Source organism: Salvia miltiorrhiza, chromosome 2 (genome assembly GCF_028751815.1).
Source record: "Salvia miltiorrhiza cultivar Shanhuang (shh) chromosome 2, IMPLAD_Smil_shh, whole genome shotgun sequence".
NCBI lineage: Eukaryota > Viridiplantae > Streptophyta > Magnoliopsida > Lamiales > Lamiaceae > Salvia > Salvia miltiorrhiza.
In genome coordinates, this window is record NC_080388.1 from 23,159,472 (window position 1) to 23,171,563 (window position 12,092).

Sequence of the window (12,092 nt, forward strand, 5' to 3'; positions counted from 1 at the left end):
AGCGGCGCAGATGAGTTCTGCCAGTAATGCCTACTTCGTGTAGTTTATGTCCTGAGCTTGTGCAATTGATGTCTTGGACTTGTACTGTTGGCGCCCTAAACTTGTGCAATTGATGCCTTGAGCTTGTGCAATATATGCTTTGAATTTGTGCAATTAATGTCTTGGACTTGTACTGTTGACGCCCTAAACTTGTGCAATTGATGCCTTGAGCTTGTGCAATATATGCCTTGAATTTGTGCAATTGATGCCTTGAGCTTGTGCAATATATGCCTTGAATTTGTGCAATTAATGCCCTCGTCGTGCAATTTATGCCTTGAATTTGTGCAATTAATGCCCTCGTCGTGCAATTTATGCCTTGAATTTGTGCAATTAATGCCCTCGTCGTGCAATTTATGCCTTGAATATGTGCAATTAATGCCCTCGTCGTGCAATTTATGCCTTGAATTTTTCTGCGCCGTCCTCATGACCTGTGTTGTAAATTATGCTGAAGGAGGATATAAGAAGCAAGTTCTCCCTAAAACCATAGATTTTTATTGATGATGACCATGGCCCCAGACCTCATTAAAACCCCTGTGGGGGGAAAAGAGTATCTGGTCTACACAACGACCGCACATATCTGAGATTTATACATAGAATTTCTTGAGATGGTTGATATTCCATGGCCTCGTAAGGGCTCTCCCTTCCTGATCGGATAAGTGATAGGCTCCGCCTCTTAAGACTTCAATGATGATATAAGGTCCCTCCCAATTAGCTTCAAATTTCCCGATGGCCTTTAGAGCATCCGCGCGCTTGAGTACTAGGTCACCTTTCTGGAGTCGGCGCCACTTGACCTTCTTGTCATATCCCGCTTTAATAATACTCTTGTACTTGGCTGCCTTGACCTGAGATTCTTCTCTCTTTAAGTCTATGAGGTCCAGCTCGAGTCTGCGCAGTTCTTCATTCTGCACTGGATCATATGTACAAATTCGATGTGACTCTAACCTTACCTCTGCTGGTATGACCGCATTTGAGCCATAAACCAAGGTGAACGGGGCTTCTCCTGTAGCTATTTTTGGGCTGGTGCGTAGTGCCCACAAAACCGTGTCCAATTCTTCTGCCCATCGTCCTCTGCTTTTTTCCAATATTTTCTTGATGCCTTCGCAGATAGTGCGATTAGCCAGCTCTACTTGACCGTTGGCTTGGGGATGAGCCACTGAGACGAACCTTTGCTCGATGTCCATCCTTGAACAAAAATCTTCGATTTTCTGGCTAGTGAACTGGGCTCCGTTGTCTGATATTAGAACCTTGGGCACCCCATATCTTCAACATATGTTTTTCCAGATGAACTTTTCGATGGTGGCCTCATCCACCCTTGTTACCGCCTCTGCTTCCACCCATTTCGAAAAATAGTCTACTGCCACTATCAAGAAACACTTTCCTCCTGGTGCCGTTGGCAGTTTGCCCACGATATCAATTCCCCATTTGTCAAAGGGATGTGCCGAGTACATTATCCCCATTTCCTCCCCTGGGATATTGATTCTTGGCGCGTGTCTCTGGCAAGGTCCACATTTCTTTACATATGCCTTGGTGTCTCTGTCGATGCCGGGCCAATAGAACCTTGCTCTGATGATTTTTCTGGTCAAGTCCTTGTATCCCGCGTGGTTCCCACAGCAACCCTGATGAATTTCTTTTAGAGCAAACTCTGCCTCCTCCGGTGATAAACATTTAAGGAACGGATGTGTGAAAGATCTTTTATAAAGCTGGTTGTTGATCAAGCAAAAATTCTCATATTTAGCGTACTTTGAGGTGTCTCCCTCCATTCTTTCCCCTATTCGTAAAAAATGAATAATCGGAGCTCGCCAGTCGTTCCCAACTTCGACTATGCAGACTTGGACCTCTGAATTCCTCTTTGGCTCAAACAGGAGTGTGATTTCTTCGTTCCATGATTGCTCAACGGCACTGGCCATCCTCACCAGAAGATCAGCTTTTCGATTTTCCTCTCGGGTACTTGTACTATTTCGAGTTCTTCAAATTTTCTCTTGATTTGCTGCATCTGATCATAATAAGCTTTCATTCTGTCGTCGCGGACCTCGCATTCACCCCTCAATTGCTGGGCTACTAGTTGTAAATCGGTCTTGATTATAGCTGTGTCTGCTCTAAGCTCCCTCAAGATGTGGGCGGCCCTTATCACTGCTTCATATTCTGTCTCATTATTCGACAGCTTGTCCTCGAACTTGATCGCGAATTGGTAAACCCCATCTTCCGGTGATTCGATATATATTCTGACTCCACACCCTTCCTTGGTGACGGAACCGTCGACCTGCGCCGTCCATGGTCCCCTGTGACGCCCCAATTTTCTTTAAAATACTCCCTCCGTCCACGAAATGAGTACCCATTTGGGGGTGGCACGGGTTTTAAGAAATTGATTAAGTGTGTGTAAGTGGAATAAGGGACCCACTTTTATTGTGAGTGGGATGTGTGAGGTACACTTACCAAAAAAGGAAATGGGTACTCATTTGGTGGACGGACCAAAAAGGAAATATGGGTACTCATTTCGTGGACGGAGGGAGTAATAAAATGCACTTTGAATAAAAATAATAAGATTTCAATACTTAAATAACTAAAACTCAAATCCAACTGAGGAAAGTAAATAAACAACATAAACTGAGTCTTTATTTCAATTGAAAAATATTATTCTTCTTTCATCTTTGACCATCATTCGCCCCGCCTCTCATCGCCCGAGTTCATCTCCTGAAAAAGATATTGTTTTGGGGTGAGTACAATAAACTCAGTGGGGTGCATTTATCCATATTATCAGAATTACAACAAAAATATAAGTTGCAAAGAAAAACTGTCTTGCTCTTTCATATGTCCCGAAAGCAATAACTTTCTGTCTCTTAGCCCGAAGACTATATAACTTCTGTCTCATATAGCCGTAGGCTATAACTTTCTTTCTCATATAACCCGTAGGCTAATAACTTTCTGTCTCATATAACTCGAGGCTATAACTTTTAACCCGTAGGTTATAACTTTCTGTCTCATATAACCCATAGGCTATAACTTTCTGTCTCATATAACCCGTAGGCTATAACTTTCTGTCTCATAGCCCGGAGGCTCTGCCTGCTTCTCACACATATAAATTGAGTAAAACGTATAATAAGGATAAATGTTAAATGCAACGTTATAACCCCTCCTTTACTTCTCTTGACACGTGTGAAATAATTAAAGATTAAGTCTTGCGCGCCTCGCCTAAAAATAAATTATGAAAACGTAATTAAAAATATGCTAAATTAACGAATGCACAAGAACGTGAATCTATCAAATATGAACAACATTTCTTTTCCTACTAATACATATATAAATATATATATATATACCTTTCTAAAATATTCGAAAATGTATGCTTTGAAGTTAAAGTTCATTTATTAAAAAAAAATGATTTAAACGAAAACTGTGAATATATATATATATATATAATATATATAACTCTAACTATAATATAATATGTATATATATGTTGAACAACAAAAGTAGAGAATTTTGGCCAGCTAATTAAAAATATACCTATGCATGTGACTTTTATAGGAGTTAGAAGCATGTAATATATATATATATATTATATATATAATTATATATATATAATATATATATAGGTATCTGCATAAAAGAAATGAAAACATGAAAATGCTAGTTTCCCTAGGTCATAAACATGCATAGACACATAGCCTACTCTATAAGTACTCCATATACATATAATAGTACATGTCATTGAAGTAAAGAAAAATCTGACACAAAAGAAAGTGTGATGTCAAGAAAAATAAAAAGTAAAGATGTCTGCCTACTCTTCGCAGAACGGAGGAATACAGGACAAACAAGGAAGAAGAAATAAAGGAGAGGAGGTTTACCTCACGCCGCAGAGAGAAATTAGAAGCTCGGTGTTTAACCTTGCTTTGGTGTGAGGGAATATGGATGTAGAGGCGGCTATTTATACAAGAAATTGGAGGTCTATTTCTGGAAAGGAGCATCAATCAAAATCAGTCTTTCCATATTCTTGTATTATCAAGAAGGAAAAAAGGAATTAGGGTAAATCAGACATGCAGCGAAGGTCAACTTTTAGAGGGAAATCTGTGATCCACTTATTTGGGCTCAAAATATGGGCTCCAAGAAAGAATTGGGCTGCACTAAAAGAAATGTAATTGTTTGGGCTTAAATATGTATATAGAAAAAAAAAATATATATATATAATATCCTCATAATAATAATATTAATAATAATAATGTTAATAATAATAATAAATGCTTGAAGTGATTAAATGCTCATGCTCATGCTCATGCAATATCTAGGCGCGACTTATAAGACTTAAAAAAATTTAGTAAAAATAATTAAAGAAAAATAGTATTCTGTAGTTAAAAATATTTTGGGGCACTACATCCTTACCAACTAAAAAAAAATTTCGTCCTCGAAATTACTTACCCGAGTCAAAAAGGTGAGGGTATCTAGATCTAATGTCATCCTCCCTTTCCCATGTAGCCTCATTAAGGTCATGCCTACTCCACTGAACTTTGACTAGAGGGATCTCTTTATTTCTTAACACGTGTATTTTCCTATCCAAAATAGTTGTCGGGTGCTCATCATAAGTTAAGTCCTCATCAAGCTCCAATTCAACGTGACTCACAATGTTGCTCGGGTCGTGGACGTATTTTCTCAAGGCCGAGACATGGAAGACGTTATGTATCGACGTCAGACTTGGCGGCAATGCTAACCGATATGCAACTTCACCGACTCTCTCGAGAATGTCAAAGGGTCCAATGTAACGAGGTCTTAGTTTTCCTCCTTTGCCGATTCTGACAACTCATTTCATTGGTGATAGTTTCAAGAAAACCTTATCGCCCACTTCAAAATGAAAATCCCTCCTTTTTGAATCTGCATACGACTTTTGTCGGTCTTGGGCTGCTTTAATGCGTTCCCGAATTTTATTGATCACAACTACAGTTTTCTCCACAATCTCGGGTCCCAGAATTCTCTTTTCGCCAACCTCATCCCAATGTAATGGTGATCTGCACTTTCTCCCATATAACGCTTCATACGGGGCCATGCCTATCGACGCCTGATAGCTATTGTTGTACGCAAACTCCACCAAAGGAAGTTGCTTCTCCCAATTTTCTCCAAAATCTAACACACATGCTCTCAACATGTCTTCAAGTGTTTGGATTGTCCTCTCCGATTGGCCGTCGGTTTGTGGATGATAAGCCGTGCTGAAATTTAACTTCGTACCCATAGCTTGTTGCAAGCTCCTCCAAAATTTTGAAGTGAATCTCGTATCACGATCTGACACAATACTAACTGGCACTCCGTGTAACCGCACGATCTTCTGCACATAGATTTCAGCCAAACGCTCCATGCTGTAAGTCGTCTTCACAGGCAGGAAATGAGCAGATTTGGTTAGCCTGTCCACGATGACCCAAATTGCGTGATTACCCTTGATTGTCTTGGGCAAGCCGACCACAAAATCCATAGAAATCTTCTCCCACTTCCACTCTGGAATCTCCAGTGGTTTAAGTAATCCTGTGGGGCGCTGGTGTTCTGCCTTTACTAATTGGCACGTCATACACTTTCCAACATAGTCTCCAATTGATCTCTTCATATTCCTCCACCAGAAAAGTTTCTTCAGGTCCTGGTACATCTTTGTTCCTCCTGGGTGAATGGAATATGGTGTGTTGTGAGCCTCTTCCAAAATTATCCTTCTTATCTCTCCATCCTTGGGTATGCAAATTCTCCCTTCGAAAGTCAAAGCTCCATCTTCAGCTAAGAAGAACCCCTTGATGTTACCTCTTAGGACTCGATCCTTTAATTTGCACAAGAATCTATCACCATCTTGCGCTTCCTTGATTCGATCTCGCAGTCTCGGTTGAATGTTTAAAGCCGCCAAGATTGCGCTTGTGTCCTCTGAAGCTGGTACCACCTCGATTCTTAGCTTTGAAAATTCTTGGATGAGTTCGGGCATGCAAATCGCAGATAGGTTCCCTTTCCGGCTTAACGCGTCGGCCACCACGTTCGCCTTGCCCGGATGGTAATGGATTGTGCAGTCATAATCCTTCACCAACTCTAGCCACCTTCTCTGTCTCATGTTGAGTTCCTTCTGCGTGAAGAGATACTTCAAACTTTTGTGGTCAGAATAGATCTCACATTTACTACCGTAAAGGTAGTGTCGCCAAATCTTTAAAGCGTGGACCACAGCCGCCAACTCCAAATCATGGGTAGGATAGTTTTTCTCATGCACCTTCAACTGTCTTGATGCATATGCTATCACCTTGCCGAATTGCATCAAAACGCAACCAAGCCCTTGCTTAGATGCATCGCAGTAGATCACGAATCCTTCGGTTCCCTGTGGAACGGTGAGTACGGGTGCTGTCGTCAGCCTCTGCTTCAATTCCTGGAAACTCTTTTCGCATTTATCATCCCATTCAAAAGTTACTCCTTTTCTTGTCAACCGGGTCATTGGGCTTGCTATCTTTGAAAAACCTTCGATGAAACGACGGTAGTATCCTGCCAAGCCCAAGAAACTTCGAACTTCTCCCGCATTCTTGGGTGGTTTCCAGTTGTGAACTGCTTCAACCTTCGATGGATCCACTTCAATTCCTTGGGCTGAGACCACGTGTCCAAGAAATACAACCCGATCAAGCCAGAACTCGCACTTGCTGAATTTGGCGTACAACTTTTCCTTCTGGAGTGTCTCCAATACTAAACGCAAATGCTCTTCATGTTGACTTTGATCTCTTGAGTACACCAGTATGTCATCTATGAAAACGATGACGAACTTATCCAGGTATTGATGGAAAACTCGGTTCATTAAGTCCATGAACACCGCTGGTGCATTTGATAGTCCAAAAGGCATTACTGTGAACTCATAATGCCCGTACCTTGTTCGAAAAGCCGTCTTTGAAATATCGGACTCCTTCACCCTTAGCTGATGATAACCTGACCTCAGATCGATTTTTGAGAAAACTCCTGCTCCCTTCAGTTGATCGAATAAATCTTCGATTCTAGGCAAAGGGTATTTGTTCTTGATGGTGAGTTTGTTGAGTTCACGGTAGTCGATACACATTCTCATGGTCCCGTCTTTCTTCTTTACAAACAAGACGGGTGCACCCCAAGGGGACACACTAGGACGTATGAACCCTTTGTCCAAGAGCTCCTGGATTTGGATCTTCAATTCCTCCAACTCGGGTGGTGCCATTCTATATGGTGCTTTAGATATGGGCGTTGCTCCTGGAAGAAGGTCGATGGTGAACTCCACCTGTCTGTCCGGTGGGATTCCCGTTACATCTTCTGGGAACACCTCTGGGTATTCCCTCACAACAGGTATGTCTTCGATCTTCAAATCTGCGGGTGTCGAACTCATCACGTTCACTAGATATGCTTGACAATCTGCCTTCTTCATTATGTTGACAGCTTTCATGACAGAGATGATATGGGGAGTCCTCCTAGTTTCGTTCCCTCGAAAGGAAAATTGGTCCTTCCCTGGGTGTTGAAAGACTACTTCGCGGTCACGGCACTTAATCACCGCATGGTTCTGACTTAGCCAATCCATGCCTAGAATTACGTCAAAGTCCGTCATTTCCAGGATGAACAGTTCTGCCTCCAGGGTTCTCTTTCCGATTCTCACTTGTACTCCTTTAGCCAAACGATCTATTTCCACCGCCTTTCCTGAGGGAATACTTACCCTCAAGGGTTGGGTTTCCTCAACACACTTTATATCAGCTTTTTCATAAAATCTCTTTGAATGTGAAGCACCAGAATCAAAAAGTACTAAAGCAGACTTGTTCAGAACAGGTAAGATACCTGACATGGTCTGAGCCTCCCCATTCATTTCCTCCTGATTCATGGCATAGACTCGTGCCTCTCCCCTACGAGCACCATTGTTGTTGTTGTTGCCCTGATTCTTTCCCCAGTTATCATTCTTGTTCCGCCAGGTTGGGATGTTGTTGTTCGGGGCATTTGTTCTCCGTGCTTCCGGGCAGTTCATAGCCACATGTCCTCCTTTGTGACATCGGTAACATACATTTTCGCCATATCTGCACTCTCTGAAATGGTGGCGCTGGCAACGTGGGCATAGAGGCTTATTCGGCACCAATCCTTGGTTGTCTCCCGTATTACTCCTTGGTTTCTTTTCTGGTTGGTTGTTCCTCCTTTTGTCTCGATCATCCCACTGCCTCTTTCCTCCAGTATGTTGAGGTCGAGCAACCGAGTTGTCCAGTTTGAGGCGTGATGCGACAGCTTGAGCTCGCTCCAAGATTTCTGAGTATGATGTGATGTTGAGAGCAGCCAAGTGTCCACCAATCTCAGGGCGTAACCCATTCTCAAATCTCCATGCCTTCTTCTCATCAGTGTCCACCAAGTGAGGGGCGAAACGAGCTAGTTGGGTAAATTTCCGCTCGTATTCAAGCACGGTCAGGTTCCTTGCTCCAGGTTCATGAGCTCTATCTCCTTTTGCTTGCGAAAAGCCTTTGGAAAGTACTTCCCCATCACTTTCTCCTTGAATGTCCGCCAGCTGATGGCTCTCACCTGCTCCTCAGTAAGGGCAGCAGTTTCTGACTCCCACCAATGCCCTGCATCATCTATAAGTTGGAAGGCCACACATGTCACCTTCGAGTAATCTCTACAACGCATGTAGTTGAAAATGCGTTCCATCTGACGCATCCACTCTTCAGTCCCCAAAGGTCCCTCGTTTCCTTTCAACGTCGGTGGTGCCATGCTCCGGAACTGAGCTACTACTCCATTTCCACTTTCCGCCTGAGGTTGTGGTGGTTGTTGAGGCAATACCCCCCTCAACGCCTGTGCTAGTACTTGGGCCAGTGCATTAACATCGTTTCGATTTTGATTCCTATTTCCCATTGATTGAGTGGCTTCGCTATCAGATTCTTCATCTGCCGGAGGTCTCCTATTACCTCTTGTCCTGGCCATGAACTAAAACAATGCGGTATAAACATTAGAGTTGGTGATCAAAACAACGTTAGATACTAATTTTCTTTTAAGCATCTCATAAAACAAACGTCTTGTAATAACGGAAAAAAAATAAAGACTTAAATAATCACTAAACACTACTAGCTCTCTTCCTCTTCTTGCTTGGGCCATTCGTCTTTGAGTTATTCCCATAGACATAGTATTTCCAAGTTTTTAAAACTTCAGAGATAAACTCCTCAAAGTCTAGAGTTTCCATTAATCCATGTCTTCCTGGTCCGATTTTGACGACGTCTTCCATCACTTCCTCCACCATCCATCCTATCATTCTGGGAGCCACTTCCCTAACTCGCTCCGCGAAGTACAACGGTTCAGGTGTGCATCCTTCAGTTTCCATTTCCCTCCATAGGTCACGGTAGAGGAGTAGCTGCATTTCTATTCCAAGAGTATGGTCCCATGTTAGTTCTTGGAACCTATCCAATAATTCGGTAGTACGAGTAGGGACCCGACTTGCTAAAGGTCCACTTGGGACACTTCCCCCAAATCTTATCATATGTGTTCTTTCCATTGCCTAAAGGCCATCACAAAAAAAAATATACGAGGTAAGGAAAAAAAATTAAACGATTAAAAGAAAACCCCAAAATAATAATCCTCAAAACGAGGTCCAACAATGTCTCAAAACAAGGAAGTAATAACGCAGAGTAAAAAAAAATCAGTAATTAATTCCCGACGGATGGCTCTTCATAGGAATGGTTGGAGTCTTGGCCTTCTTCTACAGCTTTATTCCCACGAAAGACAGTCTTCAAATGTTCACAAGGATATTTATATATCGGTCAAAAGATGTCTTTTTAATGCAACTTTCAGAATGATCGAAGCTAACTTCGAATGCTTCTAGGGCAAAATATTTCAAACGGTGGTCAATTACGTCTACCACTTTATTCATTGCCCGCATATCACCCGAATCTCCTCCATTGGAGACATACTCCTCCCATAATCTCAACATAGTCCACAAATTTTCCTCTGCACCCTTGCTATCTTCCCACTGGTATGTGTCACACCCCAATTCTTGAAGGAATAAATATAATCGAGGTGTGAATAATTCATAGAAATAAACAAGGAACAACCTTGTTAAAACCCGAATAATAAGATAACGAGTTGGGCTAAGCCCCTTTGGATCACAAGTTTTGTTTCATGCTTCTGACAACCGACATTCATTAGCATAAATTTAGTAGTGAAGAGTCTAAGCTCGGTCGGGTATATCGTTTGAAATTTAACATGAAGATCTTAAGTTGGGAAAACAAAAGGCGGATATGAGTAATTGCTACAGCGGAAGTCTATCATAGGAAATTAACCCTAGCCTCAGCTCCGTCCCGTCAGCACCAGCCAGCCAACCTGAAAACATTTGAAAGTATTTTTGGGCTAAGTACTAATGTACTCAGTGGGCAAGCATTTTCATAAACATTTCATATTTTCGTAAGAGCAGTTTATCCAATCATACTTTACATGACTTAGAAGGTTTTAAAGTGAAATAACTTCTAAGCATGTTAAAATAATTTCTTTCATTTGTGCGCACATGTCACACTCCCTTTCCGTTACTCGCTGTGATCCCGGACCTTTTAGCCACCGACGGATCCATTTCTCCCATTGCACTTGCCCTGAGGACGTAACTCAGACAAGTTGAATTGACCTCGGGACGCTACCCAGGCAGGCCTTACATGATACATGCTCCGGAACACATCCCGTCGAGCACCCTTATAACGCCTCTGGCCAGTGCCCGATGGAGATCAACCCACCAGGTCAACTAGCATGTGTACACGATTCTCAGACAACGTGTTAGGTCATAAGAGAACCTCAATTGATTAACTTTGCGAGCCTTAAACAGAGCAGAGTGCACATAAACATTTTATTGGATAAACAATTTGCATTTCATTAAATAAATAATTTGTATTTCATTGAAACATTTAGAGCTTAATAACTCAATCATACTTTATACATTTGGAAAGTAAGCCCACCTGGATAGGCAAAGCCTGAAGATCATAATCACATAAACTCATCTTGGGAAAGCAGTGTTAATCCCCTTGGTCCACAAAGCCTACAAGAAATTCTATCCTTAATAGGTCTCATGAAACTAATCTTAATGTCTTAGTGGATGTACTAAACATACTTGATTCATCACGCCGGGTTTCCAAAATGTAGTAAATAAATAATTGAAAACTAAATTCTTGAGTTAAGGACACCAACAATATCCTTACTCGTTTTTCTTTAATAAATGGATCTATGAAAACCAATTTAAATTGTAAATACTTTTATTGCAAAATGCTAATGCAATTTCATGACATGCTTAAATATATAGTAAGTAATTATGCTTTAATATGCACATAATAATATAATATTATGCAATCATACTTTAAAATAATTAAACAAACCCAAATATAAGGTAATATTAATAAATTAACAACTTAGGCTTAAATCTTTAGTCCAATTAAAATAGATAGGGCAGCCCACTTTCTTAAATTAAAAAGGACCCAAGCAATTTAATGCATAGGCCCAACTAAAATAAAAATTCGCAGCCCACTGGGAGGCCCAAAATAATTAAAAACTGAGGCCCATACCTAATTTTCTTTCTTCTTTAAACACACACACACAAACACACACAGCGGCTCACACACACCACACAGACGGCAACGGCGACACTCCCTTCTTCAGCCAGCGCCGCCGCCTTCAAACTCCCGGCGGAGCAACGGCAGCCGCCGCCACCACCCCCCCTCTTTCTCTCTCTTTCCTACACACACACAACTCTGACCCTCTCCCTCTTCTTCTTCAACGGCGAGGAGCGCCGCTGTTCCTGCTGCTCCGGCGACGACACAGCCGCAAGCCGCGCCACCACCCCTCTCTCTCTCCATCGCTCTATTTCAGCCACCGTCGCCCGTATATCGAGCGACGGTGCCGCCTCCCTCAGCTCTCGCCTTTCCAAATTTGAGCCCTAGTCCCTCAAATCGTCACCACCCCTTGCGATTTTCCGGCGACAGCAGCCCATAGAGCCACCACCGTCACTATCTCCCTACCTCGGCTCACAAAACGCCTCCCTCTGCCTCTGCTTACCTCTAACTACCAGCGACAACAGCTCACCGCCGTCACCCATCTCCCTCCCT